The 12,368-nt window shown below is 45.8% G+C and overlaps 1 protein-coding gene across 13 annotated transcripts in view; it reads right to left on the bottom strand.

The window, feature by feature from the left end:
• The window catches only part of TNIK (TRAF2 and NCK interacting kinase), a 299,369-nt gene that overhangs the window by 248,294 nt on the left and 38,707 nt on the right, over positions 1-12,368 (bottom strand). The gene's annotated exons all lie outside the window — the stretch shown is intronic.

The raw sequence follows: 12,368 nt of genomic DNA on the forward strand, positions 1-12,368 counted from the left end.
GGGGGAGAAGCGGAGCGGCGGCGGCGCGCTCAGGGAGCAGGCGGAGCGGAGGTGAGCTGCGGCGGTGGGGGGCGGTTCCTCTGCCCCTGCCCCCCCGGGTTACTTCCTGTGGCCCTCCCCGCTTGCCGCGCAAATCAGCTGTTTTGCGGCAAACCTGGAAGGGAGGGGGGAGAAGTGGAGGGGCGGCGGCGCGCTCAGGGGAGCAGGCGGAGAGGAGGTGAGCTTCGGTGGGGTGGCGCGGGAGGGCCACAGGAAGTAACCTGGGGGGGGGGGCCAGAGGTACCGCTCCACCCTCCCCCAGTTCACCTCCGCCTCCTCCCCCGAGCGTGCCGCCGCTCTGCTTCTCCTCCCTCCCAGGCTTGCCTGGGAGGGAAGAGTAGAAGGGGAAATGCGGCGCACCCGGGGGAGGAGGTGGGGCCGGGGATTTGGGGAAGGGGGATTGGAATGGAGCGGGGAAGGGGTGGAGTTGGGGCAGGGCCGGGAAATTTTTTTTGCTTGGGGCGGCAAAAAACTTGGAGCCGGTCCTGCTTGTACTAAACATTTGCAAGATCTGGCCCTTAGAAATAGTTGTCAAGATGGTGCTTGAGTACAAGTGCTGTTAATTTACTGCTCACTGCAGACTCTATGCTGTATTTTTATGGTCACTTATGTATGCACAGAAACTTGAACACACCGTATGCTTTCTACAGATAATCAAATCACCACTTATTCTATGGTCAGTTAAAATAAATGCATCTTCAGTTAAACAAGAAAAGAGACCCTTCCTGATTAGAGAGTTTTATAAAGCATGCTGGGTTCTCATAGAGACGGGTTCATGCACGCATTTTATCTGGTTTTGATCCACATGGGTGGGTTCATGTCCCCTCACTGCTTCCACCCACCCTGAATGTAAAGTTTAGGGTTCAAATTAACTCAAAAATCTCTACACCAAATTCTGTTGGAGCCACCAAGTTTCTCCTAGCTCCAGATCCTAACTGCTTCAAAATCGTGTAAGCTTTGCAAACTGAAAGGTTTGTAAACCCCTAGCCAATATTTCTACCAACCTGGTCTGGGGTTTGAATCAGTAATAAAACATGAAGTCAGGCTAGTTTTGAATGGTGTCTGTTTTCACAGAGAATTATTTTGCATAGTTCTATTCCTGAGGTCAGTAGTTAATGACTATCGAGAAGCTAGTGCATTAACAGCTAAACAGTGACTCCTATAGTGGCAGTTGCCTCAGGCCCACAAAGAGCAAAATGTGGACTTTCCCACTATATTACTTTTATTTTAGCAGAATTAAAAAAGAGGAAAAGAGCCAATATCTCCATGAGAGAGACAGCAGGTCTGTCACGGTAGATCCTCCTTCTTGAATTCCCCCAGAGGGCACAGATTTAAATTTTATTAGAGAATATTTAAAAAATAAATGATACAGAAAGTTTGAAGCGTCAGTTATTGGTCATAGGGGGTAACATACAGAGTGTAGGGGTAAGTTGGTGTTTTGGGGTTGGGCAGCACACATAGTGTATACAGACTGCAATGTCCCCAATGAGGGGTGGGTAACCGGTGGGCGGGATCAGGAAACAGTCGATAAGCGGTGAGGGTCTATCACCCCTATAGGAAGTAGAGACAGTCATGGGTATAAGTAAGTGGGCTGGGTAATGGGGATGGGGTGACCCTCGCTTACCTCTGAAGGTGTGATGCCCAGAAAACAGAATTACAGCCAAATGCAGCCCTACCCATCTTTTGCATAAGTCTCTTCCTCATGCCCCATCTTTTCGGCAAGTGCAGAGTCTAAAGAGCTACTAATGGGTTAACAGGTTAGAATTATTCACTTTCCTTTTTGAGTCAAGGTCTCTAATACACAGAGCTGGCTGCAGAGGGAAACTGAGCAGGATTCTAATCAGTTTCCCTTTGTAACAGCTGAGCTTGAAGAGGAAGGGAGGAAACAATAATGTTAATATCCCTTGGTTAACAGCTCACATATTAGAGTTGCAAGGCACTGCTGGCCCTGGCTTTATGGGCTCATGCACAATTAACAGGACCCTCTTTTCAAGGAGCCCTGTATCACTCTTATACTCAGATCCAGGGCCAGCCAAAGGATCATTCCTGGCTGTGATCCCATCTGACCATAGTGCCTGCATGCCATGAGGGAGAAGTAATGCCTTAACTGCCCCCCTCCTTTCTCCATTTAGGAAGTTGTGCTCTGGCTCTACTCCTGGCTTCCTGATGCATATAGGTCACCAGAAGCTACCAAGCTTCAGAAAAGTGGGTGATTGCAACAGCTTGAGTGGAAAGTGCTTGAGATTACAAGTGCAATAGGAGTTCGGAGTCGAGCCTGACAAACCAAACAGCAGGGAACCAAGTGGGTCTTTGGTGATTTTCTTCACATAGGGCCTCCCAACGCGGCTGCCCAGAGGATTCAGGAGGCCTGGGGCAAAGCAATTTCGGGGGCCCCTTCCATTAAAAAAAAGTTGCAATACTATACAACACTTATATTCTCGTGGGGGCCCCTGTGGGGCCTGGGGCAAATTGCCCCACTTGCTCCCCCCCCAATGGGCAGCCCTGCCTCACAAACCCAGAGTGGGTCCTTCTTACCTTAACTTCTGTACTAATTAAAATTATATATATAGGGAGAGGAGGGGTGTAGGTGGGTGGAGATTAGGTATTTTGGTTTTGGTGTTTTCAAAGAGTAGGATGAAATGAGGGTTACCTGATGGGAACTTCTTTTACACCAGTCAGAACATTAGCTTCTGGATTTTGTATAATTTGCTGGCTAGTACTCAAACAATTTGGCATGCTAGCAAGTTAAGAATTGCAACAATCAGTCTGGGAAGACAGAGGTATAGAAGAGAATCTCTGCGCCAGGAAGGAAAGTCCAAATTCTGGATGCTTTCCTGGGGAGGCAGAAGAGCAATATTACCACCATGGTGGGCTTGAGACATATGGCCTGAATCAGAGATCTGCACACTACATGTCATAGCTAAAAGCACTTTTTAGGTATGCGGCTCCATACCCTTTGTGAGCAGGTGAGAGAAGAGGGGGGAAAACCCATTAATAATGCCAGGGATAGCCTGCAAATGAATTGGAGTCAGAAAAACTTCCATTTTGTTATGCTAAATAATTCCTTTCTGCTGTTTCAGTATTTTCAGGTCTACATCTTGCCTTTAGCTGTTGCTTAGCCATGATGGCAGATACCTGATAACCAGGGTTGGAATTCTTTAGATTCCAAGTGTTTGCATATACTGTACGGAAAAACCACAGTGCAAGACACACTGCTGTACCACAGACATTCCTACACTGAACATGATCAGTGGTATGCAAAGCATGTGCTCCTGTTGAGGAAGATCTAGTCATGCCACACCCCTGCACTGTAAGGCCTTGGCTACACTTACCCGGTAGTTCGACGGCTGGAAATCGAACTTCTGGGTTCGACTTATCGCGTCTAGTCTGGACGTGATAAGTCGAACCCGGAAGTGCTCGCCGTCGACTGCGGTACTCCAGCTCGCCGAGAGGAGTACCGCGGAGTCGACGGGGGAGCCTGCCTGCCGCGTGTGGACCAAGGTAAGTTCGAACTAATTTGAACTAAGGTACTTCGAACTTCAGCTACGTTATTCACGTAGCTGAAGTTGCGTACCTTAGTTCGAATTAGGGGGGTAGTGTAGACCAAGCCTAAGAGGTACAAGCGCAGGCTTATATTTCCCTCCACCAGGGCCACAGGCACCATACAACACTGTCAGGGATATGCCTGGTTTGGAAGAAGCAAGCAAACAAGCAAAGAGGCTCCCAAAGGAGCTAGATCACAGAGGCTGGAGTGCTGCTGCAATGCAAAGAGTACAGGAGACTGAACTGAAAATAGCAATCTCTTGCAAAGGCTGTCACTCTGCATATCCCAAAGCTGACAAAGCAGTGTTCTTTGTATAAATGAAAACAGGACTCAGAGCCATTAGTGCACTAGGTTCTGATAAACAGAAGGAAAGGAACAGAAAAATAAATGGCAGCTACTGTTTATTGTCAAGTTCTGCTTCCCAGGAGTTATTTTGCTCAGTGCTCTTGCTGAAACAACCTTGGAAGAGGTTTTTCCATGTGCTATGGGTAAATAATCATTGTGAAGTTACCAAAAAAAAAAAAAAAAACCACACTCCTGTGCACTACTGTAAAATGCACTACTTTGCACTACTGTAAAATGTCCACAGGAGTTAGAGATGGAAAAGACCCAATGAGGCAACTAGTCAATTCCAGATCAAAGTTGGATTGTTCCCAACAATACATTTTCAGGGGCTTTGTCCAGTCCCCACGCCCCAGCCAAGGCCAAACTGAGGGTCATGTTAGCAACTTGCTAACAGCCTGAAGGCCATTTCTAATTTGCAAGGCTGCCAAGAACTGTGCAACTCCATGAGACTTTTGTGCAGATTAGTGAGCTAATTTTCACAGAAACTTCAGTTGAAAGTCAACGTGTCCTGTCCCAAGCAGTGGTGGAGTAGAATACGGAGCTGCACAAAACTTGACAGATGTGGCTATAGCAGGTGGCAAGGTGGAAGGGGCAGAGGCAGGACAGGGACGGGGCTCCTCCCGTCCTCTTTTTTGCTTGCTGAAATATGGTAACCCTAGACAAGCAGCAGAAGTCCTCGTCCCTGCAGTCCAGCTACAGGCATGAGATCTCAGCTGGGTTACAGACAGGCATTACCAGGCTGTCAGCTGTACAAATGTCTCAAACTTCAGGACATCTGGCAGCCCTGAATGCAGAGTAGATTACAAACACTAGTTTTTCCGTTAGCCTGTAGGAGTCACATGACCCACTGTGATCTAGGCAGCTTCCTGGTGATTGGAGCAAGGTGGCACATGAGCTGCACCTCTGTACTAAAGATACGGCACAGGCTTTACCATAGCGCTCCTGGGAACCACATTTGGCCACCCTGGCTCTTACCTGTGCACCTATCAGGCCAAAAGCTATTTTTGTCTCCTGGTTCTTACATCCTCAATTGACTTGGCATCACCCTACACTGTTGGCCCAGAGTTACAATTTCAGTGTAGCCATGGCAACATGACTGGAATGTTAGTGATTCACAAAATTAAAACAGAGCCTGGTCTCTATTCAGGCTAGGGTTATGCCGTTCCTTGACCCCTCTCTTCCCAATGCAGCCTGCAATTGGCAGGAATAAAGAGATTTTTCATTATGTGTATGTGAAGGAGTAATATTTTGTTAGCCTGCCTTACAATAAGATATACACCAGGGAAGGGAGGGGAGAAAGGAAATCTCTTTCCGTCCACAGAGCCTCTAAATCATCTCTTATGCAGTGAAGCGCTTTTGCATCTTAATAGCTGATGTGGGATACTCTGCCTCTCCCATATCAGACAGAACATGGTTACCATTTCTTTCCTAGGGCAGCAATGCAAATTGGTCATCACTGCAAGTCTTGACTGATATGGTAGAGATAATGCAGGAGTGTAGTAGAGAGCAACAGCAGCTCGGGAAAGTGGAACGGATATTAAGGAATCAAATATGGATGGCCTTTAAATTATTCGGGAGGGGGGAAATAAAAAAAAAAAGGACTGGGAGACAAGTCCAGGATAAGCCGTTCTCAATCTCAGACCAAACAGTGTTTCACAGATAATGGAACTTGCATTCTCTGCTGCTTACAATGATGTACTATATTTCATTTGGCAATCATTGATTTTCCCCTTCCCACCAAAAAAGCTCATTACAGGCAAGTGCTCCAAGGTTCACTTTGACCCCCTTGCTAATACCTATCTGCCCCTCCTTCCCCCCCCCCCCCCCTTTCCACAAAATGGCCTTGAGACTGAAATAACAATGGCAATGACAGAAATTACACAATCAACATCTGCTGAGTCCTTGCAATTGTTCCTTTGACAGTGTATATTTCTGCCTGTTGGAGCTTTCACGGTCAGGAAAAGCTATTGTTAAGACAGCAACTCAGGGGTGACGACAACCTCCCATTTTCAAATGCTCCAAACTCTCAAAAAGTTCTTTAACTAAAACTTCCTGGCTTGTCCTCAGCACATGCATGCGCACACACAATGCTGAAGTAAAATCAAATCAAGTTAGGCAAAGTTGGAGAAAAATCAATCTTTCCAATTTTACAAAAAATAGACTTTTTGTGCACAAGTAACAGACTCCACATTTCACTTTGGAAAAAAAAAAGTAATTTGTATTATTGTAGCAGCAAAGGGTGTGTTGTGCTCAACTGTGTGCAAACACATTGAGACAGTCCCTTCCCCAAAGAACTTACTGTCTACATAGACAAAAGATGGGAGGGAAAACTAAGACAAAGGGTTTGTCTACACTGGAAACTTCAAAGCTCTGTTGCGGGAACACTCCCGCGGCAGTGCTTTGAAGTGCGAGTGTGGTTATGTGCGAGCGCTGGGAGAGAGCTCTCCTAGCGCTCCTGGTAATCCACCTCCACCAGGGGATTAGCTCCCAGCGCTTGGAGCCTGTCTACACTAGCGCTTTAAAGCGCTCAGACTTGCTGCAGTCAGGGGGGGTGATCCAGCAAGTTAGAGTGCTATAAAATGTAAGTGTAGACAAGCCCTAAGAGAGGTGAAGTTACTTGTCCAAGGTTACACAACAGGTCACTGGCACAACTGAGAATAGATCTCAGGGCTCACAGTTCCTATACATACCAGTGTTCTATGCACAGGGACTAGACCATACTGCCTCTCACGTAAGATAGACATAATTATAATATGCACATAAACAATACAAGATTTGTTACATTGTTACTTTGTTTGCTTACACTGCGTAAGGCACAGTTCCAAAATAGGCTGAATTAACCTAAACTTTTGCATTTAAACATATGCTTTAAGCCAGAGGTGGGCAAAACTACGGCCCTTCAAATGTTTTAATCCGGCCCTTGAGATCCAGCCGGGGAGCAGAGTTGGAGGCCTGCCCCGCTCTGTGCATGCTGGGGCTCTGCGAAGCTCCCGAAAGCAGCAGCATGTCCCCCCTCCATCTCCTACGTGTGGGGCAGCGAGGGGCTCCACACACTGCCCCCCCAGCTCCCATTGGCTGGCAACGGTGGCTAATGGGAGCTGCAGGGGCGGCGCTTGCAGACGGGGCAGCACACAGAGCCTCCTGGCTGCGCCTCTGTGTAGGAGCCGGAGGGGGAGACATGATGCTGCTTCTGAGAGCTGTTTGAGGTAAATGCCACCCAGAGCCTGCACCCCTGATCCCCCTCCTGCGCCCCAACCCCCTACCCCAGACCTGATCCCCTTCCTGCCCTCCGAACCCCTTGGTCCCAGCTCAGAGCACCTTCCTGCACCCCCAACCCCAGCCCCGCCCCAGAACCCACACCCCCAGCCAAAGCCCTCACCGCCTCCCGCACCCCAACCCCCAGTTTCATGAGCATTCATGGCCCACCATACAATTTCCATATGCAGATGTGGCCCGCGGGCCAAAAAGTTTGCCCACCCCTCCTTTAAGTATTAACCAGTCCACTCCTTCTAATGACTTTGCAGTTAACTCTGTCATATATTGCAAGGGTCCAGACCTGCAGAATTACAGGAGTAATGTTACCTGAATAAACATTTCATTGACCTCAGCAGGACAACTCATATACAAGCGTTTTCATAATGGAGTCGTTAACCAGGACAGCACTGCCATGAGAGAGGCTCATGGAAGATGTTATTCTGGATTTATGCCAACAAGAGCAAAATTTGGTCCAGAGATCTCTAGCAAAATGTTTAAAAGGCATGAAGATCTACCAGCCAGTTACTTACAAGAAATTAAATACCATAAGTAATGGTATGTGCCTGTACCCAGCTCTCCAAACTCAGGTAGAGCGAGAAACCAATTCCATACCCCTACAGCACAGTGTTCTTCCACCTTTCCATGTTCTCTGTATGTACATATATCTCCTCAATATATGTTCCATTCTATGCATCCAAAGAAGTGGGCTGTAGCCCACAAAAGCTTATGCTCAATTAAATTTGTTAGTCTCTAAGGTGCCACAAGTACTCCGGTTCTTTTTGCGGATACAGACTAACACGGCTGCTACTCTGAAACCTTCCTTTCATGGTTTACTGAGCCTCCATAGCTTTCAGACTCGGGTTGTGAACAATGCATTGCTCTAGGTCTAAGACAGACACATTCTGGAACTAAGGAAACTCCTATTATGCTTTTGACATAGGGCCTGATCTTGATCCCTTTAAAGTCAATGGCAAAAAAACTCAGACTTCATGAAAACTGGCACAGGAACACCGGAAAGTGGGGCCTGGGGGGGGGGAGGAGGAAGAGAGAAACTTAGCAAAAAAAAGTTGCCATTTAGCAAAAAGTAAAAGTACTTTTAAAACTATTGTATAATTAACATTTTCAGAACTTCTGTGTGTAAATGATAAAGCAGAGTATCCCAACGTTAGGGACAAAAACAAACAAGTTCTTCAAAAGGAGAAAACTAATCAGTAAGACACTAGCAGAAGAAGAATTCGCAGCAGGAAGAGTTTTGCAGTTAAAGTAGTTTAGCTCTGTGTAATCCAGACCCCAGCAGAATTAAAGGGGAGAAAAAAATACACACACACACACACACACACACACACACACACCACCTGTGACTGTACTGCAAGATTTCAATATCTAAAAGACATGATGGAACCAACTGTTAACCAATTTGTTATTTAAATGATAACTCAAGGGTGCTTCCTGTTTACAAGGTAATAAGCATATCTTGGGCTAAGTAAACTCAGAGCTGAAGGCTGCAGGTGTTTATCAGTGCTGCATATGGTTATTACTGAATTAGCAAAGAGTACCTTGAAGTCATTATTATACTGGAACATATTCTGCATCCTTTAAACCCCAGTGCTCAGTTAGCTACCGCCCTCAGAACTCCCTATACAGATGTCTGCAACAAACAGGACTGCATCTAATGCTGTCCCTTGCCCATCTTAGCACCCCACTCGATATCCCAACCTCCTCCATGTTCCTTAAGGAGGATCACCTTCTCCCCATATCCCCCCTTAGGAATGACTCCTTTAAACCATATTAGAAGGCACTAGGTTGGAATGAGTGGAGAGTGGGAGAGACACCAATTCAGTCATTATTGCTGTGGCTGTATAGATGGGGAAGTAATAAATCAGAATGAAGGGATTTGCATAATCACTATACAGTTATCCCTCCACTCTGAATGGGCTAGTAATGGCCCCCAGCTGAAGTACGGAGATAACTACAGTCATTATGCACATTTTATACTCCTTCAGCCAATCAAAGCAAGGAACTGCATAATTGTGAAATAAGTGAACAGTTATGGGTCAGTAAGCACCCCATGCAGATTGGCTGAGGCAATTCCATTGCAATAGAATCTGCACTCACCTTCACTAAGGATAATGACGGCCTGTGTTACTAACAGTTCAAAATACCATGATTTGATGCACTTTGGTCTACAATATGTGCTCTCTTTAAATGGATAGGAAATGTTTTCATAAACTAAGCATCATCAACCAAAAAAAGAACAGGAGTACTTGTGGCACCTTAGAGATTAAAATTTATTTCAGCATAAGCTTTCGTGGGCTACAGCCCACTTCTTCAGATGCATAAAGTGAAACACACAGACCACTCGATGCATCTGAAGAAGTGGGCTGTAGCCCACGAAAGCTTATGCTGAAATAAATCTGTTAGTCTCTAAAGTGCCACATGTACTCCTGTTCTTTTTGTGGATACAGACTAACATGGCTGCTACTTTGAAACCCATCATCAACCAGTTAACTTAAAAAGAAATCTAGATTTTAGATCCAGCTGTCTCTACCTGTCAACAGGTGGCTGTGGTTAGACTGGTAAGAGCAGTTTTCCAAGTTTGGGAAGCACAGAGAAAGGGTCAGTTTACAGAACAGTTGGCTCTTGTAAATGAATGGTAATGTCACTGTATTCAGCCAGTTCACAGTCACGGGAGAGCCATAATCTCTGGTAAGTGTCACAGAGCTCAGCATGAAACAGTGAATGTTTTCTTTTGACACAGGAGATTTTGTCAAATGTGCTAGATTACTAGATCGCTTGAAGGAAGAAACATTGCATTAGCTCATTAAACTCCAGCCAATAGGGGAGTCTTGTTAATTCAAAGGAATGAGAAGACCTTACCAAGAATGTGTTCTGTTTAATCACACGGTATTGATGACAGGTTTCAGAGTGGTAGCCGTGTTAGTCTGGAGCAGCAAAAACAATGAGGAGTCCTTGTGGCACCTTAGAGACTAACAAATTTATTTGGTCATAAGCTTTCGTGAGCTAGAACCCACTTCATCAGATGCATGAAGTGGAAAATATAGGAGCAGGTAAGAAATACATGAAAGGATCGGAGTTGCCTTACCAAGTGTGAGGTCAGTCTAAGGCTAGGTCTATACTACCCGCCTGAATCGGCGGGTAGAAATCGACCTCTCAGGGATCGATTTATCGCGTCCCGTTGGGACGCGACAATCAATCCCCGAATCGGCGCTCTTACTCCACCAGCGGAGGTGGTAGTAAGCGCCGCCGACAGAAAGCGGCAGAAGTCGATTTTGCCGCCGTCCTCACAACGGGGTAAGTCGGCTGCGATACGCCGAATTCAGCTACGCTATTCACGTAGCTGAATTTGCGTATCTTAAATCGACTCCCCCCTGTAGTGTAGATGTACCCTTATGATACAATTCACTTAACAGCAGGATACCATCAGATTAGGCCTGAATAAAGATTGGGAATAGTTGGGTTATTACAAACCCTAAACCTATTTTCCCCCAATACTAATTTCCCCCTACTGTTACTCACACCTCCTTGTCAACTGTCTGAAATGGACCTCTCTCATTACCACTTCAAAAGTTACCTTTCCTCCCTTGGTACCCTGCTGTTAAGTGAATTGTCTCCTTACACTGACCTCACACTTGGTAAGGCAACTCCCATCCTTTCATGTATTTATACCTGCTCCTGTATTTTCCACTTCATGCATCTGATGAAGTGGGTTCTAGCCATGAAAACTTATGCTTGTTAGTCTCTAAGGTGCCACAAGGACTCCTTGTTGTTTTTACGGCATTGGTGATACAATGTGGTATATCAAGCAGCCACCAAGGAGTGATATTCCTGGTTACACCACATGTCAACCTAAGTGGAGGAAGGGAGATTTCCAATCTAATGCCCTTGGCTTGCTTTATTTATTTATTTTTAAAATCCTTTTCTCCTTCAGCAAGCTTAAAGGCCATCTCAACACATCCATCCAGCCAATCTGTCCAAAGTAAATTAAATAAATGAATTAGGAATCCTCTCTTTCTTAATCACATTAGGCCATTCCCGTGCCAGTGTGGGAGTTTTACTCACAGTACTTTTACTAGTACATTGTTCGGTCAGTTAAGCGTCCAAAGCAACAGAGCTTCCACCACATCTCACTCTTCAGCAGCTTAACAGACCTCCTTGCCAAGTCCTCCTGAAGCCACATTAACCACTCCTTTTCTTGTTTGCTTGTGGAACAGGGGATTGCTGGAGTTGCAGTTTGCGTTGCCTTAATTATGTTGTTTTTTCCCAGCCTTTCCACACTGATCAGCTTTAATACTTGTCCCCATCACACTTTAATCGCTAGAGACCTGATCTTGCAGCCCCTATATAAGTAGCCCTGGTGCTATCCAGGAGAGAGATTATGTGATGAAGAACTGCAGGATTGGGTCCTAAATTTGTTACATTTCCTCCAAAATTGTTTTTCTGAAGCCAAGTAGATATGTTTGAGGCATTCCTCATGGTGGTGAATTCAGATAGCTTGGGCTGACTGGTACCAAGCATTGATGTCTCCCAGACATCTCGTGGGCAACAGAATCCACACCTGCCTCACATTCTAAGAAGTCATCTGCTGTTGCCTCTACTTAGGCATTAACCCATTCACCTTGCTTAACTGTGGCCTTTCCCAGCGTGCACAAATATAAACATAATGGGAACGTGAGGAAGTCATGAGAGTTAACACAACAAGCTCCAAAGTGTCTCCGTATAGCTGCCCATAATGGTATGGGACTTAAGGAAAAAGTGGAGGATTTTCAAATGCACTGCATAATGGGTTAGTACATGGACAGCTGCCATGGTCTCCAAGGTATTCCTGGCTAACATCCCTTTGAGTAATTTCATTATAATATGGGAAATAGCGTTGAATAAGACAGAAGGGGTTTTCTAGACCAGGAGCAGAGATCAGCAAGGAAAGCAATAAGAAAACCAGCCAATGTTTTGCCACAAGCAGAGATCCTGGATTCTTTTCTAGCTTTAACTCCTCTCACCCCTCCTCAGTAGGACTTCCTGAACATAAACTCTTCCATTTTTCAGTTTTTTGCTTTGGTTATAAGCTGAATAATGAAGCAGAGCCACATTGGACCACTGGGTCCTATTCACGGAGATTGCTCAATCTTATTTCCCCTTCTGTAGCTGAGTATTTTTTTCGTTCGCC

The sequence above is a fragment of the Trachemys scripta genome, chromosome 9 (genome assembly GCF_013100865.1).
Source record: "Trachemys scripta elegans isolate TJP31775 chromosome 9, CAS_Tse_1.0, whole genome shotgun sequence".
In the NCBI taxonomy this organism is placed as follows: domain Eukaryota; kingdom Metazoa; phylum Chordata; order Testudines; family Emydidae; genus Trachemys; species Trachemys scripta.